Source organism: Amblyomma maculatum, chromosome 11 (assembly GCF_055883805.1).
Source record: "Amblyomma maculatum isolate TAMU_Amacu chromosome 11, ASM5588380v1, whole genome shotgun sequence".
Lineage (NCBI taxonomy): Eukaryota > Metazoa > Arthropoda > Arachnida > Ixodida > Ixodidae > Amblyomma > Amblyomma maculatum.
Genome location: NC_139354.1, coordinates 12,742,592 through 12,752,952, shown reverse-complemented (window position 1 = coordinate 12,752,952; position 10,361 = coordinate 12,742,592).

The window sequence follows — 10,361 nt, the reverse complement described above, 5'->3', positions numbered from 1 at the left end:
GAGGTCCCAAGTGCGACATCGTCAAAGGCCCCGCCTGCGGTGTCTTTAGCGGATTCTCGCTCGCGTGCATGTGCATGCTACTCGTAATTACTAAGACCTGATTTTGTGCCTCTATTTTCGCCCTCATTTGCAAGCTGCCACATTATGTGAAAGACCACCCAACATAGGGTCATTCGGCTAGTGTGTCTACCAACCGGGAATTCTCGGGGAATTTGGATAATCTGGAAAAACTCGGGGAACTTGTGCTTATATCAAGGAAAATTAGTCTTGGTTCTATTTAAAAGGAACTAAACTCGCAATAAAAACGGACTGGCATTGCACGGGTTGTACAATACAGTGTTACGCGTCCTCTCCTCAGTGACCTCGGGGGGGGGGGGGGGGGGGGGGGTATATATTTTCGCGCCTTATCAACTTGGAAAAAAAGATACTTCGAAAAAAAAAACAGCTTTACAAATCATGAACTTCGCCGCTTCCCATGTTTCGTCTATATGTCGATAAAAGTTATATAGAGATCTACTGTGATCAGCTTCTTCTGTGATCTGTGCTACTGTGATCAGCTTTCTTTATGTCCATACAATTTCACCACATGCTGTCGCGCAGTTCAGGTTATGCTTATATGCCGCGAGCGAATGGACGCGCCGTGCGAAGCGATAACATTCAGTTTCCATGGTTAACGACGGTAGCGAACACTGCGAGATGCAACTTGAAAAAAAGGGATTGGAGCGAGAGCCTCCGTGAATGCACGATGCCGCTCGCAGTATGTGGTCATGCCGAGAAAAAAAAAAACGACACTTCAAAAAATTTGCCTGCCGCCAAATTTGGTGCGAAATATTGGTGAAATATTTAGGGGAATCCCCCAAGGTGGAGTAAATTTCTAATAAGGGAGTAATTACTCACTGACATTCACAAAAGTGCAGCCATACGGCTACTAAGTATGGCTGCGCTTGGTTGGATCTCAATGACTAATTACTCCCTTATTGGCCTGAAATATCGGTCGTAAAAATAAACACGTTCCTATGAGGTGCTTGACGGTCCCAGAAGGAAGTCCAAATTATTGGAGTCCGAAAAATCGGTCTACTGGTTCGATTTTATTTGAAGTTAGGTATAGCTCCTAGATTGTCGATTTGTTATGCATTTTACTAATGTCTGCCTTCTGTTTCCTTTTTAAATAAAATAAACTCTACTCCCTTACTATTGAAAAGGGACTATATTGTTGTGTTTTTTACCATTCTTACTTGAGAGAGATAGCATCAGGCGGCATTGTCTCAGATCGTTTTAGCGTAAAACAAAGTACTGTGTAACTCGGGGAATTTTACAAATGCATCAGGGAAAATCTGGAACACTCTGGGAATTTGAAAACATCAACTTCGTGGACAACCTGAGGGTGTTCTTTGGGGTTATGGCGGATGGGACTTCTAGTTCGCTAATTAGCTAGATATGTTTGTTAACTTTTCAAATTTTATTTTAGGGGGTTTTTTATACTTAAAGAATTGGAGTTCGTCCTCCAAACAGCATAGGCGCGAAAAAAAGCTCTTTAAATAAATTTCATTGTGCGTTACAAAGCCCACAGATTTCTCCCTTACAAGCATAGGCGTGCGCAGGGTTCAGCATTAGGGTTAGAGGCAGCCATGTTTCACCGTCACGCCGCCCGAATCCGACGCACAGATACCGCCTCCTCCCGAGTGAGAATGCAGGGGAGAGGGTACGAGCACGGAGGAGTTAGAGCACGAGTTCGATGGCGCAGATTCTGTCTCGGAAACATGGGACAGGAACGTATCTGGGGGAAGAGGGGAAAATGGCAGGATGTCTGGTGTGCCAAAGGTGTGTCATTGTATCCACATGGATATTATATGTAGGTATGTATACATGATATACATACATATACATGATGAGCATGGCCGCGAATCCAATGTATACAGGTACAGGACATGGGTATTTGCTGAGCTGGTGAAGGATTGTGTAATTTGGAATGTGCACCGAAATCCTTCTGCTTAAGGGCTGCTAGAGGTCAGTGTAAATATGAACAGTGTCAAATGTGAGTTCGAGTGGGAAGATACTTCCTCGGGCCCTGGGGGTACTGAAATAAATAAACTAATTGCATCTTATATTGCCATCCAAATCAATACAAGCTTCAAGACAAGAGGGGTGCATGTATCCACGCTATGGGAGGGACTGTACGCAGCGGTAACTCCCTGCAGAGCTGTGTGTGACGCATCGGCGTATATTATGCACCCTGGAGGCAAATGCGCGGCTGATATCGGCGGCGAAGCAGCGGAGCGAAGAGTGTGTAAGCGATATAGAGCTGAAGCGACATTGTCATTCTCCGCGCTCTGTTTGTCTCACGCTGGTCTACGAGTTCAGTTAATGTATTAAGTTGAGCGTCGATTGCTCCGTACAGAAATTTCCTCACTGCATCATCTGAGAGCCGGACGAGCGCGCAGCAGTTGTCAGTTTCGCTTCGACCGCGCGGCCTCGCTGATAGGCGCCGCGTCGGTACCCAGTGCGTGCAGTCATTTCGGTCTCCAAAGTGCCGAAGCGGAGCGATCTACGCCGAACGCGCTCGCTGGCACTGTATGTACGTGCTACGGTGGGAAGCCGCCTGACAAGCTGACATCTATGGGTCTTCTAACGCGCAGTACAATTTATTTTAAACGGTTTTATTCTCTGCTATACTATTTTGGAGGACGATCTCCAATTCTGAAAATAGAACTTACCTCCTAAAATTAAAATTAAGAACTGAATTAATGCATATAGTTCGCAAACTAATTGAAGGGTTCTAATTCTTACCTGATGTCTACCGTAGCCGCGAATATTGCCCAAGGATAAAATAAATCTAAATCAAGTTCCCTTTTTACAAAATTTTGGACCCTCTATAAAAACACCCTTATAGCTGAGCTTGAACCAATTCGCACAAAAAATAATTGGTAACCCCCAGGATATTCTCCGAAGCTGAAACAAGTACAGTGCATTTTTAACTACAAGCAGCAAATGACTGGAAGTTAACATAATCAGCACATGCGTTTGCATAGCGACCTGTCCATGTCAATCGTACAAGCAATGCAATAAATAAATACTATGAAACAGAATACCACAGCGCTACACACAAATACACACACCTAACAGCAACTTTCAGCGAGCTTATAAAGCCCCCACATGAGGCGCTCATTTTGGAGCCCTTGCATGTCGAGATAAGTTTTTTCAACCATTGTAAGCTTGCGACTGCAGAAATGAGAAATAAAAGAGGGCATGCTTATGTTGCTGATTTTTATTTAAAAACTTCTCTGTCGCTTTGTGTGAACATTATGCAAATGCATGCGCTAAGAAACATACATGCTACTTGGCCAACATCGTCGGCAGCCAACCACTATACTTTGGGCTGTTTGGCTGTCGAGTCTTGGGTGCTGAGCTAATTCCTTACCAGTTCCTGATAGTTGGCGGAAAGTCTTTGGCCAACTATTAACCAGCATAATTGGCAGTCAACGAAGTCCAGCCTTTGGGTCTGCACTGGCTGGTCAGAATACCAGCTGCCGAGCTCCGCCCATTCATTTACCGACGGTTGGTCGTCGGCCAATTTCAGCTGGGTGATTGGTCACTATTTTTGTAACGTCACGAGACCACATGTCATGCCCGATTTGGCGGCTCTTGCCTGCGGGCAGTGCTTTTGAGATGGGAGTGTCGTCCTCCCTCAGTGTCCGGGTTCAAACCCGGATGCTCCTCTTCAGTGGCCGAGTGCGCTAACCACGTACTGCGCCACCACAGAGGCTAAGTTTTAACGAGATTGCGGTACATACAATGCATAATTCGCGATTGAATGAGTAAACGTTTGCCCTTATATATTTAAGAGGACGCGTTTCGATGGAAGCGAAACGCAAAAGGCGCCCGTGCACTTTGCGATGACAATGAACCCTAAATATCCTCAGATGGTCAAAGTATAGCTAAGCAATCCACTACGGCACATCTTTCCCTCCCACCTTCCTCTCTCCCCTATGAGTGCAGTTCAGGTGTACTCTGAGAAGAGAGATGGCCTTCCCATTCGTCAAAAACTAATTTTCAATTTTACTATCGGCAATACAGAATTCCTCGTGTTTAGGACAATATGTCCAGCTATTACCTAGCGCCAGCGCAGCTAGGCTGCATTTATGTGTTCATTATGGGCTGTCGATGCGCAAACATGCGCAAGCATAGAGGCAGCTGAAGAAGCCGCCATCGCTCTGGCGATAGCGCACAGCAATGCAACAGGACAAAGCGCCGCCATACGGACTCCAAACAAGCGTGTCGAAACTACACAAGGGGCAGAATCGAAAGAATCGCCAATTGTATTCTACAGACGACTAGAATACATATAAAAACACTAAACATAGTATATTATGGGTTCCGGGTCATGAGGAAATGAGGGACAAGGCAGCAGACGAGTTATCTCGATTACATCGACCGAGCTGACTCAACACTGCACCGCGGGCACGTCGACCCTGCTATCCCTACGTACTCAGATATACTCGATCATTACCATCCACACCTACACAAATTACACAAGATTTTCCCTACGCAATATGTATAAGAATACACGTGGTGTCACGGTAAACCGACACTAGAGCATGTCACATGGTCCTGTCCTCAGACCTGAACTCCATCTTACAACCCAAGTGTGACGCAGTGAGCACTTGCTGGCCGGCGAGGTCGAGGAAGCGCTACGATTTCTCATACGCTGAGCCACAATATGGCAGCAGTGAAGTAATTCATCGTAAACCGAGGATCGACCACGGCGCACAAACACCTCAAGTATGTGCAAATAATGTTTTTTTCTATTCATCCGTCGGTGAGCCCACTCAGTGAACGCTCTCAAGGATTGCACCCGGGACGGACGTGGTGGGGCGCAGTTGCGACTTTTTCCGTTATTTTTATCTTGCGCGCCGGCGTGCGCCGAGTTCAGAAGGGACAGTAGGAACACCATTTTCACTCGGTCATAGGTTCGATGCTAATGAAGCTAGCTCAAAAAATCTTGCGTTGCAGAGGGGACTGATGAGATACCTTCTGGTTGTGTGCGTTTTCATAGTCCCATAACACGGCGCAAACCCTTTTTAATGGTTGCTTGTCCGTCTCGAATGAATGAGCATTGTCTTCTGAAAGTTGGGTTGTGCAAATTAGTGGAATCACGCCGAACCCTGAGCACCAGGAACGTTATGCTAAAGACCACACAAGATCTTATCATTTCAAGGACTGCATGATAACTCTGGCGAACAGGTGCACCCGCTTTGTGCAGAGAACGCGGGATGACTACTTTTCTTTGCTCAAGATCCTGAGGTAGAAACATGTTCATTGTTCAGTAAGTAAACTACTCTGCAACAATGACTAATTAATTACAACTTGTGCCCTTCTAGCAGTGGAAGCATCTTCCTAAGCATATGACAACTCGCTCAACACGTAATGTACCGCTTCGAGAAACTTGTACATTAATTTGTGTCCATCTTTCTGGGGAAAATTGAAGTGTATGCCAACCGTAAGGTCAAATTCCTATGAGGATGTTCACGGATACCCTTCAGACGTCCGCCCGTGGATATCCCCTCGCCATCCAATAATGGATGCCACTCGGAGATGCAACGAATCTCAGATGCAAATATCCGGATATAGACGCATGTCAGGGTGCCCTGCGAAAGTCCTCTCATGGCAATGGAGATTCGCACCATAATCCGACGTAGCACTGATATCCGTGTTGACTGGCGACGAGCTTTTACGGGGTCTCCTTCTTTCCTTGTTTCCCTCGTTATTTCCTCACTTCCTTACTTGCTTCCTTGATTTTCTTTCTCTTAAGTGTTTCTACTTCCTTCCATTGCCCTTCGTAGGCCTTAAGAAGGTCGCAAGGTCCTTCCTGTAGGCGCGCGAGCATTGTTTGCCGCCGCTCCAACGAACCGCGGCGTGAGTCGGCCAGTTCCGGTGTTGCCCTGGCGAGCGGCGCCCCGGCGAGAGCCCTCACTGGCGACGCTTGGCTGCATACGGAACCTTCGCTTAGCGCCCACGGGAGCCGCGCGCCTCCATGGCCGTTCCCGCGAGACGCAAGACGACACGTCGGTCGTCAGCGGGCACGCGACGATCGAGGACAAATACTCTGGCCACGTAGTCAGCGGCGCCGCGCGAGTGGCATCGGTGACTAAACGCTAGGTCTGTCCCAGCTTGTGTGCAACGAAGTCTTCAACTTCCAGCAGCTTGCGACAACTCTGCGCTTGTGCTATTCGTCATTGCTGGCAATGGCGACATCGGCAACAGTGTCTCAAGTACGTAGTCAGTGGAGAAAGTTCACTCCTGCAGCCTAGCAGTATTGCTTTCCGATTTGAATCAACGCCGTGCTAGCCATTCCAAACGTTGCTTTTGGCTGTTACATTAACGGAGCTACTCGGCGTTGTGATTAAAGGAGATATCAACGACACTGCCCGAAGCTCTGAGTCAGCGCTGCGTGAGTGGTTCGCCTAGACTAGCCTCCCAACCTTCTGAATACACCAGTCTTAAATTCCCAGGAAGCTACGACGCCGCCGCTAATGCTGCTGTGGGCACTGAGTAGACGACATTAGCGACCTTGTCCCAAGACTCCAGCCAACGCTGGACCGTACTGGTTTCAGTGCGCAGTGTCTCGACACAGCCTGGACGCAGCCTTTTTAAACGTCATCAAGCGTCCAGCGTATCTGCTATGGTCAATGTGAGACTTTGCTGCCGGCAGAGAAGGCGAATCTAGAGGACGTGCTAACAGTCTCCAGCTGTACTCTACAAGTGTAGCTTTTTATTCTTTTTTGCAACCTGGACAAGCCTTCTTGTGAGACACATCTATCCAAAGACCAGTTGCGCCATTGTGTGAAGTGCGACATTTATATTCCTATTATAATATTCCTCCCTCCGCCAAGATCGCCAGTTTGTGGAGACAAAGGACGTCTTTCTGATATGCTCTGGAACTGAGTCAACTGCTCTATCGGAGTCTTGGCGCTTGCATCAGATTCAACCTCTTCCAGTAGACTGTGACTCCGTACGGGGCTGAGCTCCCGAGCTGGGAACCAGGATAAAAGCTGCTAACGCTGACCAGGCTACGAAGGTGCACGACTGAGAGGCTGTCTGGAAGGAGAAGAACAAACGACCAGGCGTTTGGAGCCAATCGAGACGGAAAAGGCAATTGGTAAGTTAAGGTCACACAAATTTCAATTCATAGATATATGAACAGCAAACGCCGATTGATATGAGGGGACATTGTTTAGCTCTTGTAGCACGTATACGGCTCAAGATCTGTGCGTCATCGTTTAAGATGTCATACGTGCGCGTTAGCTTTCGTCTATATTCTTGGCCATGAAAAGAAGAATCTGTATTCCGGCAGTTTTAAGTCGAACAATTGTTCCAATGTACAATCTATTTTCGACAGCATTCAAGCACGTTGGGAGCGCGTATTCTATTCCTCCAAGACAGTATTCTGAGCGATTCAACTACAACCGTATTTTTAGTAAAATTAATTTTGTCTACGTACATGCAGACAGAGAATTCCGAAAGCTAGCTTTGCGAGACTAATTTATATAAAAAAAAAGAAAGCCTGAATACAACGGCAGGCGTCTCTGACCGAATGTGTGAAATTTTAATGCGCAGTGAAGTTGATTACGTCATTTTCGGCATCGTTTTTATAAAAATGGTTTTCCATTCTTCAGTAAAACCTGTCACAACTTTCTTCTTTATTCATTCCCGCTTTCAATGGGGAGAAAATTCCTGGTGTAGCGATGGCACTCTGCAGTCACCGCGTGTCTGACGAGGCTCTGTTTTCGGACCGCCAGGTGCTGTTTCTGGGGGCCATGGCATGCAGGGACGGATATACACTCTACATCGTAAGCGCTTCGAGGTTGTGTTGCCCTCAGGCCGAGATCAGATAGCCGCGAAGAATAGCACCACGGTATTTCGAGCGCCGCATAAAAACCTAGCCCAAGTCCTGGCTCCAGTGTTTGAGTAGCTTACCGCTTTTTATTGGGTTTCTCTGTAATGAGGACGAAAGCAAGTGAGCCAGAACATCTAATGAGTCATATATGTGGTACATGAAAGTGGCCTAACCACCTTTTTTTTTTTTTCATTTCTACATTTTTTATGGCAACGTTTTATTTGAAGTGGTGGTTGTTTCATTATCATTTAAGATACTGAGTGATGAGAGGTTGGAAACAAGTAAGAAAGCAAGGATAACTGGAACAAGATAGAAAGAAGCGTAAGAAAGGAATAAAGGAAGAAAATAATTGGCTATGAAGAAAGAAGAGAGGCCTTTGCTGTTTTAACTCAATCACATCGTGTGGGATGGAGTGAAGGAGAGTGTGAAAGAAAGGGGTTAATGGGTGCTATAGTGGAGCCTTCCGGGTTTATTTCGAGGACCAGGGGTCCTTTACGGGTTCTGTCATTGCACAGCTCAAGGGCGCGTTTTGAACTTATACTTTACCGAAACCCTGCTGCCGCGATCGGAATATGGTCCCGCGTCTTCGTGCTCAGCATGCATTAACGACTGAGTCACTTTGTCAGCTAATGCGACGAACGAACTAAGCTTTGAAGCAAAGGAAAATAAATGAAATTATCATTTGACTATAATTTTCCAATGTCATTTGCGTGCCAACATCTCTATGAAAGATGGTTTTGATTCTCAGGTTGGACCATTTGTCTAACCTGGGAAAAAAAGAGAGACAATAATACAATGTCATTTCTATCACTGAGTAAATTTAGCGCGAGCGTAAATTGGATCCCACACACAGCTTCCGTGGTAAGCACTTTTGTGAAGCTCGCTCATTGTCAAGGTGAATATGAAGGAACCTCGATAAAATATTGAAAAATTTGGTCCTTGCCGAGGATGCACGCGCTCTTTACGTTGTTGGCACCATGATGCCGCGATTTCAAGAGAGTTTAGGGAGGAAAACTGATATTTTTGGACAAAAAGCATGAAAATGATAATATCATTCTCATCCTTGTTGTCCAAAAATATCAGTTTTATTGCGAAAGCAATACTACTGTTGGTTTCGAGCCTTCAGCGTAGCGCGGCGGTAGCCACGTCTTACCCACGTGACGCTGTGACGTCAAACCCTGCGTGACACCAGGGTGAGAGCTGATTTCATACTACGAGATCACGGAACATTATAAGCTGAGCAGGAGAGTCTATCCGCCGCCCTACCGTTCCCTCGGAAACGAGGAGGAAATTGCGTGGAGAATATTACAAGGGGGAAGTCATATAAGCCCCTTCTGGGTATACGTGACAATTTCTAAAGAGGAAAAAGACCAGTATTGCATAACATGCAGGGAGAGGGGCACACTAGACCACGTAATTTGGGAATGTGCTGGCAGCCCGGGCGCCGAGCAAAATATAGATAAAGAAGCCTGAGAGACCTTGCTGCGGAGCGAGAACCGCGCTTAAGCCGTCCGCCTGGCGGCTGAGGCCGTGAAGCAACAATGTTTTAGAGGCTCCCGAGTAGGGCTCCCTTAGGCCTGCGTGCCGGGGGTTCTAAAAAGGAGTCTCATTTCGGTGGAAATAAAAGGTTTTGATGACGATGATGATTAGCTACTAACCCAAGCGGTCGGCGTAGCGAGGCGGTAGCTATAAGCATTAAGAGGCATGAAGCTGAGAACAGAGTGGTCAGGGAACAAACGCGAGTGAATGGTATTCCAGCCGAAACCAGCAGAAATGTGCATTGGCGGGAAATTTAATGCGCAGTCAGAATATAACCGATATATCGTTAAGAAAACGGACTCGATTCCAAGAGGAGAAAAGTGTAATGAGGGGGGGGGGGGAGCAGGAAGTTAGATAGGGGCGGGGAAGTAAGCGGAAAATCAGGAAGTAAGCGGAGAGGAGGAGGTCGCAGTTAGGGTCCATTGGAGATGTACGGTAGAGGTGTTGGCACTGCAACGGGAGTAGTCAGGTTGATGATGGTGAAACGCAGAAAGGTGCCAACGTGGTGCTGAATATTGGATCAATTAAAGAATATTTCGTGGATAAAATTTTAGAGAGCTTTCCACTACGGCATATCCGATAGGTCGAATAGAGCTTGTGGGCGTTAACCCCCGCATACCGTAAACATTTATGCAGCCTCGCGAATGTACAGCCGTTGTCAAAAGTTTAGAGCCCAGGAGGTCTGCTTCTGACCCATGTAGTGACGCTGTTTTATCATTAGTGGATGTCTTTCTCATTGTAAAAGGTAGGACAAAAAATCTTCTTACCGTCAAGAGATCCGAAACACTGGAATTACATTAAAAGCCATATGAAGCGGTTCAGAGGTAGACCCCCTGAGCTCTACTCTTTTGACAAACGCTCAACCTCAATTTTTTTTCTGCTTGACCCATTAGTAAGTCTATTTCTGCGAAGATGAGCATTGCGAGCG